Genomic DNA, 19,214 nt, shown 5'->3' with positions numbered 1-19,214 from the left:
GACTTTCTCCCTAACCTATGTCACCAAGCTTATATATGCAGCAAGGGCAACCAGCCAACAATCAAGAGATGCTGTCAGAGTAGCCAGGTTGCCTGGATGAGGCAGAGAAATATCAAAGAATCTTAGAGTTACTAAACTGCATAGAACACTGTTTTCCCGTTGAGCTATCTCAAGTTGTGCAGTCGTACTAGGTTTACAAATGTCATGAGCTTCAACTATGCTGAAGCAATCATTCTGTAATACAATTAATTGAGTGTCATGTCTGCTCCTGTAAGTCACCACTCAGGCATAGCCTCTAAATAACCTCTATCATATTGCTTCACCAAGGTGGACTTTTGTGAAATTCTTACCTTGTTCTGTTATCCATTCCCCATCTAAGCTAAGAAGACAAGTATTCATGTCTCCTAATAATAGTGTTGCAAAACACACTGTTATGTGAACACTATATGTTTAATATATTAAATGTTCCACTTATTTTTCAAGAAGGGCTTAAGTACACCTGATTATACAGGACCTAGCTACTCTGTCTAGCTTTATTTAATCATTAACTTAATCATAAAAATGAAACTTTATCTTATTGCATGCTGTCTTACCAACATCAGTATGCCCCAATAGAGGGTCCCTCTTCAACAATCTCCTATGAGACAAAAATAATGTCTCAATGTTGAGTTCCAAACTAAGGAGCTTTCCTTTAAAATAATTTGAATTTAGAGCATCATAGAATAACATACATATTTTTAAAATAGCATTTTCATTGATTATTTGAGTGTTTAATATAATATAATCTGATCATATCCTTAGATAGGCTTTCTACCCATAAACTAAATAAGTAAATAAAATTTTAAATAAATAAATACCAAATCTCTATGAAGTACAATGATTATCACAGTTCAGACAAAGTTAATTTCATGACGATACTACAGAGTGTATAAATACTCTTTGTAATATTTTACTGTACATTTGTGTTTGCTTGTTTAAAATAATTCATAGCAACTTATCATTCCTTTTATCCTACATAATTCTTGTAATGTTATATTTAATGTCCTAATTTCAGTTGACTTGAAATTATAATGTCTACTGACAAATCTTACGTTAAAAAATATTAAGTTACATCAATTGACTTCCAATATCCTAGACCAAATCAATAACAGTTTCTTTATTATTGGAAATTGTTGTCCTTTTGGTGACATTATATCTACTCCAAAAATTATACTTGTCTTTATCCCTCATTTTTCAAAACATCTCTGTACGAAATAGGCAGAAGTGTGTGATTCCTTCCGCCTTGGTAACTTTATTCCATTACCCGTTTATCTCCAGCTTTTTCAAAACAATCATCATTCACATTTCCTGTGTTTTTATTACTTCTCTGGTAGAATATTGGTTCCTTCAAGATAAGGTCCCAATTTTCTTATTAATCAATATAGTGTAATACAGCACAGGCTTTGGAATCAAATAAACCTAAGCTGAAATTCTACTTGTATAATTTTTAAGTCTGAAAACACAAAGCTACTTCTCCTTTACCAACATTAACTTTTCAGTTTTAAAAAGCAAGAATTGCCATATTCTACCTTAGATCATGAACTTTTATAGATATTGATAACAGTTAAGTTTTCACCTGTTTTCTTTCTTTTAACCAAACCTCTGTCTTGTAATCAGAGTTTCTGCCTTCACTTTAATCAAAACCTAATAAAAGTCAATATCATTAATAAATCATAAATGTTTTACAATTTCTATTAAAAATAAATGCAATATAAATTCAATATTTATTTAATATATCTTATGCTTATAATCCATTCATACAGTTAAACTATTCCATGATAGTTTCATAAAAATTTTACCATTTCCATTAGAAAAGGAGCAAAATCTACTGGCGTTTATTTTCTTTTATTAATTAAAATATTAAAATTTCAGACAATATATTAGATATGGATAAAATCACAGATTCTTTGGAATCAAGTTGTTTCGGTAGATTCTCCTTCCCACTTGTTGTGGTCACAGAGGTTCTTGAACTCACAAAGGAGGACTAAGAAATCAAAGAATGTTTATCAATCAGGACTGGCACCTCAATGAATGAGATAAAATCAAATACCTGCATTCCATCCAAAAAGTTGAGAGTAGATTTTGTTGAGACCTGATAACATTTTGTTATATGTGGAAGCATACCCCACTCACTTTTGCAAAAGAGGTAGACCTTACCCATACCCCAGAATGATTATCCAGACTCTTTCATTCCCAGATCTTTACCCATCCTTAGGAAATATGTCTAATTGTTATTAATAGCCTACTGACCTCAAGGCTATTGATTAGAGACCACACTAGCTTCTAGACTTTTTAGCTGTAGAACTCACCATCCTGGTCACATGCACTTTGTAAAAGCATTTCTACTTAGTTGAACCTTAAGCTTTATTGTTCTTCTTGGATTAGGCTGATTGCACTGATAGCTGCCTGGAAACCTTTTCCTAAATTGTATTGTTTTAAATATGCTGACCATGAACTGCGGGGCATTAGACCCTGCAAAGTCTGATCCATTTTGACAAAGTCAACCTGCACCAGTTTTTCATTCATATCTTTCGATTCCCTACATGAGACCTGCAGGGTCACCCTAAGACAACACTCACCTCCCAATGTCTCTGTAAGCCCTATTTGCACTTGTCATATTCCCTGGTAAGTAAAATTTAGTATTTCAAAACTGAGTTGACAGATATCTTTGAAGAGATATTACTATGTACAAAGGGTTGCCTAAATGATATTTTTAAGGAAATAAATACTACTGAGGTTTTCAAATTCTATGCTGTGAAAGTGCAAAGATGGCTGCTGCATTGGAAGATTGGAATGCTTCAATTTCTGGGCCATGTTTCTGAACAACTCAAATCCCTTCTAGCCAACAACACATTCTGCTTTTACCAAACTTGTAAACTATGAAGCATATTCCATTTTCAAAGTGTTCATAGCTTTTTCCCAGCCAGAGGGTCAAGGATTTTTGAGTACATATTATTTAAAGGATTCAAGATTTTTACATAATTAATAAACTGTGTAGTTAATGTTGTAATATCTCAAGCATAAAAGGATACATCAAAGACCTTCCATGACTATTAACCAAAATAATATCTTTTCTATAAGTATTCAAACTATTAAACTTCTGCTATTATAGAGAAAATCAATTGTGCTTAATACTTTTATAAATTCAATTTGTAGGACTGGAGAGATGGCTCAGTGGTTAAGAGCACTGATTGCTCTTTAGAGGTTCTAAGTTCAACTCAAGCAACCACATAGTGGCTCACAACTATTTATAATACGATCTGATGACTTCTAGTGTGTCTGAAGGCAGCTACAGTGTACTTGTATAAAATAAATAAGTCTTAAAAATAATTCATTGCAAAAAAATCAATATATATGACATTATCATAACTTCTTTTGTTTTGAATTCTGCTTATGAAAACTAGTAATTTCAATTTAAAAATAAAATGTATCAAGTCATATAATTGATATTTTAATTTGGGTGATTACATAATTATTTGAAGCATTATAAAAATCTTCATTTCTCACTGTTCTCCTTTTTATCTGCTTTATAAGTATTTCATAGGTTTACTAGCATGTGAATGATTGCATCGCAAACTGCATATTCCAGTGACTGTGGGTAGGCTACATAGATATTTCTTTACAAGTGTGTTGTTGTTTCTCTGTTTTCTGTATAATCATTTAAAAGGAGTTGGAATAAAAAATGATCTAGTTAAAATGCTAGATTATCTACAGTTTTCATTGGTATTTACTCTTTGCAAGGCTCATCCGTAAGAGTAGCTTAGTCTTTCCTAGAGTGGAATGGCCTTAGAGAAGTGGTTTTCAACCTCTGACTTACAACCACTTTGAGGATCAACAGACCTTTTTACAGGGGAAGCATGTCATATATCATGCATATCAGATATTACTATTACCATCAAAACAGTAACAAATTACAACTATGAAGAAGCAATGAAAATTAATTTCATCATCAGGGGATTGTCACTACAACACAAGGAACTAACTAAAGGGTGCAGCATTAGTTAGGTTGGGAATCTCTTTCTTACACAAAAAATGTATGTTACCTGTTAGTTCAAAGTTTTAAAGAAAGGAAAAGTACTATACATTCTGATGAAGCTTGGTTTAGAATTGGCATAGCTGTGTAACAATTTAATTAAAAGTTAGCCTAGGTTTAAGAAGGGTGTGTTTGCAAGGATTAAATGGTGTACCATTTACCTTTGATGATTTTACAAATGGGAATTGACTATTCTTGCCAGGCTTCAATCATAGTCCCTATGAAAACAAACAAAACTTCACTTGAAAAACTCCATCATGTTAATTATGAGAAGAAAAGAGCTGCTCCAAATACCTGTTTTTTTCCTATTCCTCTGTGTGTGTGTGTGTTTGTTTGTGTGTGTGTGCATGCGCACATTTTCATGCTTTCAGAACAAGCAAAATGAAAAGCAGTCACTATAGCTGATTTTAAAGACAACATCAAGATTACGGATGTAGAACAAAAAATTTCAAAATTTCAAATGTGTCTGAAAACAAGGGCTGATTTCTGAACCAGCATCCAAAGCTCACTGGCCTTGCCTAAGGGCTCTATCTATTCCCTTTCCAAAATTTTATCACTCCGAGTAACTTCACTCCCCTTGCTTCCTGTAGAGTAGGGTGTGTTTGTTCCATCCATCTCCCCATCTATGACTAAAGATGTACCAGACCATGAAGAATACTTCATCGTGAGAGTCCATAGCAATAATTTCCCTTTGTTGTACTATAAGTGCTCTTATTGGCATTCTTTATTTTCTTCTTCTAAATGAAGTCTGAATCAGTTATAGCTGCATAAAGAGTACCTTGCTAATAGGAACATCATGATTTAGCAAATTAATAATGCATTGAACTTGGTTTGGCACTTTTCCTCATGGCCTTCCTTAAACATTAATCATCCTCAGACTTCCCCATCAGTACAACATGCTCTCTCTATTTCACAGTATGAAAATTCAACAAATTGGCAACGTGATGTGTCAAGAATTGGCAAAGTTATTGAAGGCCAAATTGAAATAATCCACAATATCACAGGAATATTTCCTGGAACTTAACCAGGGATCATACTTACTAACAGATGAATGATTGGGAAAATGTCAGAAAACCACACAGAAACATTTGCTGGGCTTTGACTTAGATCTCTGTAAGAAAAACACTGATTTGGTTTTCAGAGGTAAAGACTTTCTTTATTATATTACTTTGCTTGTTCATACATGGGATGTGAATCTAGGGGCACACTTCAGAACTGTCTCCTAAACACAGCTTCACTGACCACATAGCCCATCTGAGAGAACAAACTCTGACATAAGAAACTAAGTTTCAGAGACAAATACAGTGCTCCTGGAATATATAACAGTTGACATAAAACAACCTAAGCATAGAAGAGTCCCGCTATCCTTCTGGTTAATTTGAGCAATTCTAATCTGCTTTGTAATTTTTACCAATTTTTTTTTGATATTCAATACCTTCTTCTTAGAGGACCTTGAGAATATACCTGTGTTTTGAACACACTATGTACATTTTTTTTTCCTGATTCAAATAAAAACAAGAATTATGAACCTTCCCAGTTAAGTTGGTATACTGCTTGCTTTTCTTTTGGCTGATAAAAATACCATAATCCAAAGCGATTTACAGAATAGAGAGTTTGTTTTGGCTTATAATACCAGAGAGATAGAGTCCATGCTAGCAAAAAGAGGCGTAGCATGCCTAAGTAGGAACAGGTTCCTAGCTGATCACATCCAATGAAAATACAGAAGAATATTTTAACATGTATGACAATCATGAAAACATTGAAAGTCTTCTTCCAGTGATTTACTTCCTCCACTTCAGAACATAAATTTCATGTGAAGACTACATGATCTAGCAAAGTCCTAAAGATTTAAAGCAAAGATTACATAGCATTACTTATAAGTAAACTGGTTTTGGTGAGGAATGATATAATAAACATGGAGATAAAGTAGAATTACGACCACTCAAAGCACAGGGCAGAGACACATTTACAAACCATACACAGAACACACACACACACACACACACACAGAGGCATGCACACATGTACACATACACAGAAACACACATGCACATGCCCCAAAAGTTTGTAATTAGGAAAGGTATGATCCACCTCCAATGTTGAAATTGTCCTCTAGTATATTTTTCTAAATTATTACTAGAATTCATTATTTAGGAATTTGTGAAGGAGATAATGCATAGGAAAACAATGAAAATTATCAAGCAAAAGTCTCATCAATGTATTCAAATACAATGCAATACAGTGAAATAGAGAAAAATATTAGATTATTAAAAGAAATCTAGACATGTAAGAAAGCAGAAAGAAAAAATTCTGCATATGGATAAAGTTAGTACACAGATGAATGTGTAAGCCAGTGTAAACGAAGAGCAGAGGAAGCAAGCAGTCAATATCAGAAACATGTCAAAGGAATTATGGAGTTAAAACCAAAGTGGAAGAAAGGTAACAGATAATTAGAATGAATCATTAGAAATGGGCACACTAAAATAGTGTCTGGGTTTGGTGGTTGTTTATGCGATGGATCTCCAGGTGGGGCAGTTCTGGATGGACATTTCTTCAGTCTCTACTCTGAAATTTGTCTCTGTAACTCCTTCTTTGTGTATTTTGTTCCCCCTTTTAAGAAGGATCAAAACATCCACACTTTGGCCTTCCTTCTTCTTGAGTTTCATGTTTTGCAAATTGTATCTTGGGTATTCTGAGCTTCTGGGCTAATATCCACTTATCAGTGAGTGCATATCATGTGTGTTCTTTTCTTATTGGGTTACCTCACTCAGGATAATATCCTCCAGACCCATCCATTTGTCTAAGAATTTCATGAATTCATTGTTTTGAATAGCTGAGTAGTACTCCATTGTGTAAATGTACCACATTTTCTGTATCCATTCCTCTATTGAGGGACATCTGGGTTCTTTCCAGATTCTTGCTATTATAAATAAGGCTGCTATGAACATAGTGAAGCATGTGTCCTTATTACAACTAGGAACATCTTCTGGGTATATATCCAGGAGTGGTACTGCTGGATCTTCTGAAATTACTATGTCCAATTTTCTGAGGAACCACCAAACTGATTTCTAGAGTGGTTTTACCAGCTTGCAAACCCACCAGCAATGGAGGAGTGTTCCTTTTCCTCCATATCCTCGCCAACATCTGCTGTCACCTGAGTTTTTTATTTTAGCCATTCTAACTGGTGTGAGGTGGAATCTCAGGGTTGTTTTGATTTTCATTTACTTGATTATTAAGGATATTGAACATTTTTAAGTGCTTCTCAGCTATTCGGTATTCCTCAGTTGAGAATTCTTTGTTTAGCTCTGTACCTCATTTTAAAATTTTTTTTAATTAGTTATTTTCTTCATTTACATTTCAAATGTTATCCCCAAAGCCCCCATACCCTACCCTCACCCTGCTCCCCAACCCACCCACTCCATTTTTAAAAGGGTTATTTGGTTTTCTGGAGTTCAACTTCTTGCATTCTTTATATATATTGGATATTAGCCCATTATCAGATTTAGGATTGGTAAAGATCTTTTCCCAATCAGTTAGTTACCATTTTGTCTTATTGAGAGTGTCCTTTGCCTTACAGAATCTATATTGCCCCACCTGGGGATCCATGCCATAAACAACCATCAAAGTTGGACACTATGGCAGATGCCAACAAGAGCTTGCTGGCAGGAGCCTGATATAGCTGTCTCCTGAGAAGCTCTGCCATTGTCTGACTAATACAGAAGTGGATGCTCACAGTCATCCATTGGACAGAGCACAGGGTCCCCAATGAAGGAGCTAGAGAAAATACCCAAGGAGCTGAAGGGTACAGTCCCATAGGAGGAACAACAATATGAACTAACCAGTACCCGCAGAGCTCCCTGGAACTAAACCATTAATCAAAGAATACACATGGAGGGACTCATGTCTAGAGACATATATAGCATATATATGCATATATAGCAGAGGGTGGCATAGTTGATCATCAATGGGAAGAGAGGCCCGTGGATATGAGAAGTGTCTATGCCCTAGTATAGGGGAATACCAGGGCCAGCAAGCAGGAGTAGGTGGGTTGGGGAGCAGTGGAAGGGGGAGGGCATAGGAGATTTTCAGAGGGGAAACTAGGAAAGGGGATAACATTTGAAATATAAATAGAGTAAATATCTAATAAAAAAAATGAGCACCCTAACTGCTGTGCAGTAAAGATCTCAAAGAAACAATCAATGAAACACTAATGAATGTAGAGAACTAAGGTATGAAAAATTGAAAATTTACAAGATGTAATAATAGATTTCTAAATGAAAATTCTTGATTTGCGTTTCCCTGATGATTAAGGATGTTGGAATTTTTTTTTTTAATGTGCTTCTCGGCCGTTCAATATTCCTCAGTTGAAAATACGTTTTTTACGTATTAAACCTCATTGTTTAATAGGGTTATTTGATTCTCTGGTGTCTAACTTCTTGAGTTCTTTGAATATATTGGATGTTATCCCTCTATCAGATGTAGGATTGCAAAAATCTTTTCTCAATATGTTGGTTGCCATTTTGTCTTATTGAGAGTGTTCTTTGCCTTATACAAACTTTGCAATTTTCTGAAGTCCCATTTATCTCTTGTTGATTTTAGAGCATAAGCCATTGGTGTTCTGTTCAGGAAAGTTTCCTCTGTGCCCATGTGTTTGAAGCTCTTCCCCACTTTTTCTCCTGTTTGATTCAGTGTATCTGGTTTTATGTCGAGTTCCTTGATCCGTTTGGACTTGATCTTTGTACAGGAATAAGGATAGAATGGATTTGCATTATTCTACAAGCTGACCTCCAGTTGAGGAATATATATATCTTGAACAAAATATATGTATATAGATTTTACACCAATAATCAGTACATATAGAGTGGTCAAACCAGATAAAAAATATTCCACTGTAAAGAAGGATATTCTCAATTGTAAATAATTTATATTGTGATTATATTTGAATAACCATGAAAATGGAGCAACAGCTTAAAGATAAATGAAAAATTGATTAAAATACACATAATTATTTAAATATCCTGTTACTCAATATGGGAAAAATGAGATCACCTAAGCTTGATAAATCTGATAAATTGAATAAAAATTTTAAGGGAAATATTCTAGTAGAAAATATTCTAAACTCACAGGCATATATCCAATTAAAAGATTCAGGACTCAAAGGAAACGTTTCCAATGGTAAATAGTTCAGACATTTAGAAAAAGTTAAATGGTTGATTTTGATATAGAGGTTAGGACAGCATTTGTCTGTTTGCTACCAAGACTCTGCTGTTCCTTGTAGTCATCCAATAGCTATTATTTGTTTAAGAGAAACAAAGAGACAGACAGACAGACAGAAGACAGAAACACAGAGAGAGAGACACACACACAGAGGGGCAGATATACAGAGACACCAAGAAAATATTAAAATTTCAGAATGTCCAAAACAAAAAATGATTTCATATGAAGGAACACTTAGAAGACAAACAACAATTCACCCTACCAAATGAATATCTTTCTTTATAGTGTATTTGGAAGGATTGTCTTTTAAGAGGCCTACAGTAAATCACAAAGTTTGTGTCACATGAGGATGCTTTTCAGTGTTTTAATTATATTTATTTGGGAACAGTTTCAATTATCCCATATATCTGCTGTGAGATTCATAAGGCCAAACTTCCAACTGTTGCACACTTTCTAATTTCTTTCCCCACCATATTTTCTTACTTTTTTTTTCAGTTGAAGATTGCCATCTCTGATCCCATGGGAGAATTCAGGCAATTCATGTTTGAGAAAAAGCTGTTCATTCACTGAACTCCTCAACAATGGCTGTTGTAGAAAAGACAGAGGGAACATTTAAAAGGTCCTGACGCGATTTAGAACTCCAAACCCAGTCTCAGGGCATGGACAGTTCATTCTCACAACAGAGTTATTGTGCCGCCATGCAGCACGTGTTCCAGATGATTTCCTGTGTCTTAGACAGAGTGCCTGCCAAGGTCCAGGGTTCACTCTTTGAATTTCACTCTACACTTTTCAACTATTTATTATGGCAATTTATTAGACATGCTTTATGTTATTCCAAAGATGTGCCTCTTGATAAGAAAATGTTGAGCCACTAATTATTAAATAATGAGACTACTAGGCTTCACATTCATTTATTAATTTTTAAAATGCACGTCTCTCAATATTTGCATTTCTTTTTTCACAAATTTTTTTATTTATTCACTTTATATCTGATAGCTGCCCCCTCCGAGCACGCCCCATAGTACCTTTTCCCTTCCCCATCCCCTTCAGCTCTAAGAATGTGGAAACCCTAGGATCCCCACCTGGGTATCTGGCACCCTGGCACATCAAGTATCTGCAGAGTAAAGCCCATGCCCTCCCTCTGAGACCAGATAAGGTAGCCCTCTGCTGCAAATGCACAGGTAGTATTTTGAATAGAAGTATATGTGCCTTCTTTTTTATTTTATTAAAATTTCATTTTATTTTATCCTAATGAATTAAATTTAAGTATATCATTTTAAATTGCTGTAAAATAAAGACCATACCTACCTTTTTTTATTTAATCAAAACTTCAATTTATTTTATTTTAATACATAAAATTCCTCTTGAACATGTCCAGTGATGGATTTTATGCTTTTACATGTGACTGCTTTATATGAAAATGTAAATATATTGTCACTAAGTATAGGGTGTTTAAATATTTATAAAAGTTTGCAAAGAATGGATGTTACTTCTGGCAATACTTCTATTGATAGACAATACAAAACAATACAAAGGAAATTAATAATATCACTAAAAAAATGTATCATCTCACAATGTTACCATATCAGGAGTGTACTCTTATCTCTGATATTCTCTGAGAATTTTTAAATTTACTGCTCTATCTTTTCTGTTTTAGACAATAGTTTGTATTAATCCATACTTTTAGTAACCCTTAGACCATTAAAGATCCATAATGATGCTTTAGGTCCATGTGTGCAGACCTGTTGACTCATAGGTGAGCAAGATAGTCTAGCTTCACATAGCCCATCTGGGTATGAAGTGACAGTACTGTAGTTATTAGGATATCATGTGCAACATTCATTTCCCCCTAGTTTTAGCACTAAAAATCAACCTTTTGTAGAAATTCATAATTCTTTGAAACAAATTTCCTCCCATAGGTTAAGAACTTAGAAGTTGCCTGGCAGTGGTGGCGCATGCCTATAATCCCAGCACTTGGGAGGCAGAGGCAGGGGGATTTCTGAGTTCAAGGCCAGCCTGGTCTACAGAGTGAGTTCCAGGAAAGCCAGGACTGCACAGAGAAACCCTGTCTCAAAATCAAAAAACAAAAACAAAACAAACAAACAAAACAACAACAAAAAAAAAAACAAAAAAACCTTAGAAGTGGTCAATGACTGTGTCTTTAAATCAAAGACAGATGAGAAAGGCAAGTAAGGGTCATTTTAAGCCATGTTACTTATTTTTATAGTGGTCATTACCAAGGCTTTTAGAATGCAGTTTCTCATTTGCTGTGGACATGACCATAAAGAAAAATTCCCATGAGGTTTTTCATATGCTACTACCTGTTGGGAACATGGTTAAAAAAAAAAATTAAAAAAAAAAAAGAATGATGCTTTGTTCTCTTTGTAGCTGCGTCATAGGTAATAATTCCAGATGCTTAGCAAATTGCGGAGTTAGTAATTTTTAGATCCACATGAGTCTGCTATTACATCACAAGGTAAGGAATCGTAAAATCAGTTTTGGCATCTAGGACTTGCCACAAAACTCAGGGATTTAAAAAGTGTGTGCCTCATGTATGCTATATTCTATAGCTGAGCAAAGTTTTGTGCAGGTCTAGAGGTAGTAATGACAGCACTCGTGCAAATCCTTATTGGGGAAGGGTTCGAAATAATGTACTTGGAAAAAATAAGCAAAGAGGTGTGTACCATACCCTCACTCTGAAAAAAAAAAAATCAATGCCAAGTAAAATTTTGTAAGTGTACAAACATTTTACATGCAACTGGTTACTTAACTTAAGCCAAGATCCATACACAAAAGTCCCTATAAAATTTCAGAAATACACATTGACTATATGTAAGAAGTAGAATACTAATTAAGAACAACAAAAAGAATAAAGTCCACTAATCCCTGGATGTACTTTGAGAAATTTTCATTTACTTATTTCTAAGAAAATAATACAAATAGACTGGGAGCTCAGTCTGTGGCCAGACTTCCATCATATCTCATATGCATTTGCTTTTCTCCCCGTAGAAACAATGTAGAGTCAATTTTCTTCTTGTTTAGAAATCAAGTTGGCTAAAGTAACAGAGAATTGGAAACCCACAGGATGTATTGAAACTGAGATTATTAACTTTCACATTTTCTCACTAGAAAGCCTCTCTACTGTGCTGAAAAGAATAAAATTCAATACATAAGTTTGGAAGCATTTTATATGTCTCCACCATGAGCCCTCATACATCTCAGGAGAAAATTGAGTTTGGTACCAGAAAACTGCACTGCAATGCCTTCAGTTTTTATATTTTCTATTATGTATTCACTAAGTCTAGTAGCCTGCCATCTTTGTGTGCTTTAAGTTTTGAAGTCACTTTATTATATAATCACGCATATGTGAATCATAAAATAACTCTAAGAATGAAAAAGCAAACATGAAAGTTGACTTAACCAGAAGTTCATCTAATTTAGAATGATTTTGCCTCTCTTCAACTGCCTTAAAAATGCAAGTGCCCATTTTAACAGTAAGATATTATTTTTAAGGACCTCATGCATTTCTACTAAAAGGTGGGATGCCTGGAATGTGTAACTACTGCATAAGTGCTGACTAACATACAAGACCTAAATTCTCAAACACTCAAGTCACTGCCAACAGAGCATTATATTTAAAATGTAGTACACAGAATTCTTTTAGAAAGTTAACTGTAAAAATATAAAAATAGTAGTACTTCCTATGTGCTAAAAAATTTAAGGGGAATAGGAGCAGATCTAGAAATACTTTTTTGATTTGTCTCACTGGCTGTCTTCTCCCTTTCCTCTCCTTACTTTATGTAAGTAAATGGATAGTTTAGATTCCTTGTCCTGTCATTTCTTTCACCTCTACCTCTGAATATATTTTGTAGTAGTTAGTTTAGAGATGACAAATGACTGCATTTACAATCAATAAACCTGATTTTAAAATATATGATCATGTAAAATTGTTTAAGTCGACTTATTTGCAATAATCACTTAACAGCATGGTGCACATATATACAAATGTGGTTATATTGTGCTAAAATCAACTCCTAATGATCTACATGATTTTAAATTGTTTTAAGAAGTTAAGAATTTATTTTCTTTTATAACCTTCATTGACCCTTCCTTCCTACAAATCTTGCTTCCATCTGTGGGTATCCCATTCAATATAAGGCAATTCATCAATAGTTGACTATAGGTTTTCCACATTCTTTCATCATTTTTTTTTATTAATTGTTCGATTGGTTTACATCTCAAATGATATCCCACTTCCTGGTTATCACCTACACCAACACCCCATTCCATGATATTTCACTATGCGGTAACTCCTCCATCAACCCCACATCCTATATCTGCTCTCCACTTTGCTTGTATGAGGGTACTCACCCACCCACCCACACTCTCCTGCCTGACTGCTCCAGCATTCCCCTACACTGGAGCATCAAACCTCTTTGGGACCAAGGGCCTCCCCTCGAATTGCTGTCAGGCAAGGCCTTCCTTTGCCATGTATGTATCTGGAGCCATGCATCTCTCCAGGTATACTCCTTGGTTGGCTGTCTAGACTCTGGGAGAACTGGGTGGTCAGATGAGACTGCAATGTTCTTCCAGTGGGGTTGCAATACCCCTCTGCTCCTCTGTCCTTCTGCCAGCTCCACCACCAGGTTCCCTGAGCTCAGTCTGATGTTTGGCTTCAGGCATCTACATCTGCATTGGACAGTTGCTGTCCTAACCTCCAAAGGAACCGCCACACCAGGTTCCTGACAGCAAGCCCCTCATTGACCAAGGCAAGAGTTTGGGTTTGGTGTCTGCATACATGATGGATCCCTAGGTGGGTTAGTCCTCGGTTGTCCCTTCTTTCATTCTCTATTCCATTTTTGTCCCTGTTCTCCCTTTGTACAGGAACATTTCTAAGTTAAAAACTTTGAGATGGGTGGATGGCACCATCCCTGGACCAGGGACCGTGCCTATCTACTGGAGGTGGTCTCTACAGGTTCTATTTTCCCATTCTCTGCTCATTTCGTCTAAAGTCATCCAGGTTGGGTCCTGGGAGCATCACGTCTCTCTGGTGTCTGGGACCCTCCAGTGGCTATCCCCAGTTCCTCATCCCTACTGCTACACATTTTTGTTCAATTTCCTGACCCTCTATACTCTCACATCTTCTCCAATTCCTGATACTGTCCCGTTATTTCCTCCCCCTCCTCTCTACCTCCCATGTCCTTCTCGCTTTCTACCTAACATATATTTTTGTTGTGATCTCATTTAACATTTTCCTGAGCTCATGAATTGCTGTATATTTTTTTCACAGTTTTACTTTTTTACTTTTTGCTTGTATTCTATATATATTCTGAACTCAGAAAGTTCTTATCTTGAAATATTACAACCTTTTGGAATATTTTACTGTGGTGGGTTATTTTGATTTCCTGTTAGAATTCCAGTTACGTTAGAATTCAGTTCTGTGTGTCTCATAGCACTCAGGTCCTCTGATTTTTTCATATTTGTCTTTCTATATTTGCTTCTCATAGCTTCTGGCGACTTTACTTCACTGATGCTCTCTTTAATTTTATACAGTTTCCTATTACATTTTTCCCCAAATTCCATTTTGGTATCCTATTTATTCATTTGAAGTTTGTATATAAATGTTTCATTTGAATGATACTGTTTGTTTTGGATATACTTAATAATCCACATACTTCTTGTCTATATTCCTCAACATGGATTCTTAAATGCAATTTTCTTCTTTAAAGATATGAGATTTTGCTAACTAATCCCAACAGTATGTTATATAAGACCTCTCTTAAGTAGCATAAATCCTTCTTTTCCATGTGATGTGTAGCTTAGTTTTCTTCTTGTCTTTTGTAAAAGTACTTCCTTTTATTATAGATAGATATCACAGGAGACTCATGATGAAATTTGGATTAAGCAATATTCATCATAGAGTTTCTGCTTTTTAAAAATTAAATTAATATTAGGTCAATCTGATAGTTCATATAATTCATTTTAAATACTACTCAGAATTTCTCTCTCTCTCTCTCTCTCTCTCTCTCTCTCTCTCTCTCTCTCTCTCTCTCTCTCTCTCTCCTCTCTCTCCCTCTCTCTCTCTCTCTGTCACACATACCAACACATCACACTTTGTGACATGATCTCATAAGTTCTAAGCTGTGCAGAGCAGGACAACATTGATGGCATAACTCACAAAGGCACTGGTATGAATTCCCTTTACTTTTATTAATTACTTTATTTATTTATGTTACAAAATTTGTCCCCATTCCTAGTCCTGCCCCTCCACGGGTTCTTTACCCCATTACCCTTCTACTTTCCTTCTAAAAGGGTGATCCCCCACTCACCCCTCAACTCCCACCTCATCCCTATAGCATCCCCTTTCCTGGAGCATAAAGTTTCTACAGAATAAAGGACACATTTTTCGACTGATGTTAGACAAAGTAGTCCTCTGTTAAATATGTAGTGGAGGCCATGGACCATCCCATGTATACTCTTTGGAGTTCTGAGTGGTCCAAGTTAGTTGATACTGTTGTTCTTGCTATGGGGTTGCAATCTCCTACAGCTCCTTTGTTGCTTCCCCTAACTCTTCCTTAGGGGTTCTTGACCACAGTCCAATAGTTCATTGTAAGTATCCACATATTCTCTCATTCAGAGAGTCCCTCAGAAAACAGCCATCATAAGCTCCTGTCTGCAAACACAACATGGCATCAGTAACAGTGTCAGAGTTTGCTGCTGGCACATGGGATGGATCCCAAGTTGGGCCAGTCTCTGGATGGCCTTTCCTTCAGTCTCTGCTCCCTTTTTGTCTCTGCATTTCTTTTAGACAACATTCCTGGGTCAAGAATTTTGAAGATGGGTGGATGGCCTCATGTCTCAAATGGGGATCATGTCTCTCTACTAGAGGTACTCTTTAGGTTCCATCTCCTCACTGTTGGGTACTTCAGTTTAGGTCATACCTATTGGATCTTGGGAGCCTCTCATATTCCCGGTGCCTGGGATTTTCTAGAGGTTTCCCCTGACCTACACTGCTGCATTTTCTATTCATTCTCCTGGCCCTCTGGGCTTTTCTCCTGTCTCCCCCTATACCTCATCCTGCTCCATTTTGCCTTCCCTCCCCTCTCTACCACCAAGATCCCCCCTTCTCTGTGCTTCAAGTGAATAAGTTGTTTCTCCTTCTAAGTGAGGCTGAAGTAGCCATACTTGGACATTCCTTCTTCTTAAGCTTCATATGGTCTGTGATTTGTATCATTGGTATTCTGAACTTTTTTGGTAATATCCACACATCATTGAGTATATAACTTGTATTTCATTTTGGGTCTGAGTAACCTCACTCAGGATGTAATTTTCTGGTTCCACCCATTTGCATTCAAAATTCATGCTGTCCTCCTGTTTGATAGTTGAGTAGTAGTTCATTGTAAAAATGAACTACATTTTCTGTATTCATTCTTCAGTTGAGAGACATCTGGGTTGTTTCCAAGTTCTGACTACTACAAACAAGACTGCTATGAACATAGTGAAGCATGATTCCTTATGGTATGGTGGAGCATCTTTTGGGTATATGCTTAGGAGTGGGATAGCTGGGTGTTCAAGTAGAAATATTTCCAATTTTCAGAGTAAGCACCAGATTGATTTCTGGAGTGGTTGTGCCATTTTGTGATCTCACCAGCAAGAGATCTTGCTACTATTTTTCCACACCCTAGCCAGTACGTGCTGTGAATTGAGTTTTGAACTTTTCCATTCTGATTGATGTATGCTTGGACTCTCAATTTCATTTTGATTTGCATTTTCCAGATGGAAAAGAATGTTTAATATTTGTTTAGGTGCTTCTAGTTCATTGTATATTTTGGATGTTAGCTCTCTACCAGATGTAGGTATAGTGAAGATCTTTTCCCAATCTGTAGGTTGCAGGGTTTTGTTTGTTTGTTTGTTTGTTTGTTCTTCTTATTGGCAGTGTCCTTTGCCTTACAGAAGCTTTTCAGTTTCATGAGGTCCATTTGTCAATTGTTGATGTGAGACCTGAGCTACTGGTGATCTGTTCAGGAAATTTTCCAAGATGCCAAGGCATTCTAGGCTCTTTGCCACATTTTCTTCTATTAGATTCAGTGTATCTGGTTTTATGTTGAGTTCCTTGAATTGCTTGGACTTAAGTTTTGTGCAATGTGATAAATATGGATCTATTTTCATTTTTCTTTTTTTTTTTTCTTTTTTTTTTTTGACCTCCAAGTAGACCAGCACCATTTATTGAAGATGCTTTTCCCTCCTACTGTATGATTTTGGCTTCTTTGTCAAAAATCAAGTGTCCATAAGTGTGTGGGTTTATTTCTGAATCTTCAATTATATTTCATTGATCACCCAGTCTGTCTCTGTAACAATACCATAAAATTTTTGGCACACTTACTCTTCTGCTTGAAGTTAGGGGTGGTGATTCCCCCAGAAGTGTTTTTATTGTTGAGAATTGTTTATGCTATTCTGGGTTTTTTGGTATTCCATAAGTTTTCAATGATTTTATACATATTACAACCTCCTGTTTGCAGTTTTCTGTATTGATCTTACCATAAAGTACTATAATTTATTGAAATATTTTTGGGTACCTTCTCTTAAATATCTGGGAGCCCTATCAAGGACTAGGAGAAAAAAATGGTAGGAGTCAGAGAGGATGGGGGAACACCCTGGGAATATGGTCCACTGGCTCACAAGGCTCACAGAGACCAAAGTACCAAGAACAGGGCCTAGATAGGTCTACACCAGCTCATTTCTGTATAGGTTATATTGTTTGCTTGATGGTCTTGTGGGATTTCTGCTATGCGAGCACATATGTATCTTATTCTTTTATAAAAAAATATATTTTTTTTTAATTTTTAATTTTTTTTTTTTTGATACAGGGTTTCTCTGTATAGCCACGGATTTCCTGGAACTCATTCTGTAGACCAGGTTGGCCTCGAACTCAGAAATCTGTCTGCCTCTGCCTCCCAAGTGCTGAGATTAAAGGTGTGTGCCACCACCACCTGGCCAAAAAATATTTATTTTTATTTATAGGAGTACAATATAGCTGTCTTCAGACACATACCAGAAGAGTACATCAGATCACCTTATAAATGGTTGTGAGCCACCATGTTGTGTTGGGGAATTGAACTCAGGGCCTCTGAAGAGCAGTCAGTGCTCTCTTTTGCCTGCTTGTAAGACTCCTTTCCGTCTATTGGTTTGCCTTGTTGTGGCTTTTGCCTTTTTCTATTCGATAATATTTTGTCTTGTTTGGGTATCATCTCTTGGAGGCCTGATATTTTATGAAGAAATGGATAGGGAGTAGATATGAGAGAGAGGAGAAGCAAGGGAAAGCTTGGAAGGAAGCATGGTATGGAAATTGTGGGAGGATGTATTACATGACAGAAGAATCCATTTTCAATAAAAAGGAAAAAAATAAAGAAAGGGAAAAGCATACTTTAATTTGTAGTTTCAAATGTTCTTGACCTTTTGTCTCTCTGGTTTTTGTTTGTTAGTATGTTTGGTTTTTGTGGGTTATTTTTGGTTTGTTCTGTTTTGTTTGTTTTGTTTTATAAGAATTGTACAAGATTTTGTGTTACATTAACAGGGATGACTCTTTTGATATTATTTTATGCTTAGAAGTTAAGTAAAAATTTGAAATGTCTCTACATTTTGTGATATTAATAAAACTTGCCATGTGCTTGACATGAGCTTATATCATGTCTATATGATGCTAAAACAAATTTTTCCTGATTTGTATGTTTCTATAAATGGGACTTTAAGTCTCTCTACAATATAATACATCATTTCCTTCTTAATTCTAAATATTTGTCTCTTTAAAATTTTTAGTATTATTAGCTTATGGTGGTTACAGAATAGAGACTAATTTTGGTACCATATTATTCAATACTATGGGAAGGGAGCAAAATTTGGCTCTTCTGCTAAAAGTTCTAGAAGT

The 19,214-nt window shown here is 35.8% G+C and overlaps 1 pseudogene; it reads left to right on the top strand.

Moving 5' to 3' along the window:
- Positions 1-11,516: 11,516 nt before the first annotated feature.
- Positions 11,517-11,625, top strand: LOC115029617 (small nucleolar RNA SNORA32; annotated as a pseudogene).
- Positions 11,626-19,214: the final 7,589 nt, after the last annotated feature.

Source organism: Mus caroli, unplaced genomic scaffold (genome assembly GCF_978045245.1).
Source record: "Mus caroli unplaced genomic scaffold, Mus_caroli_1 scaffold_17, whole genome shotgun sequence".
Lineage (NCBI taxonomy): Eukaryota > Metazoa > Chordata > Mammalia > Rodentia > Muridae > Mus > Mus caroli.
The sequence above is the reverse complement of the archived record's forward strand: the minus strand, read 5'-3'. Positions and strand labels throughout refer to the sequence as shown.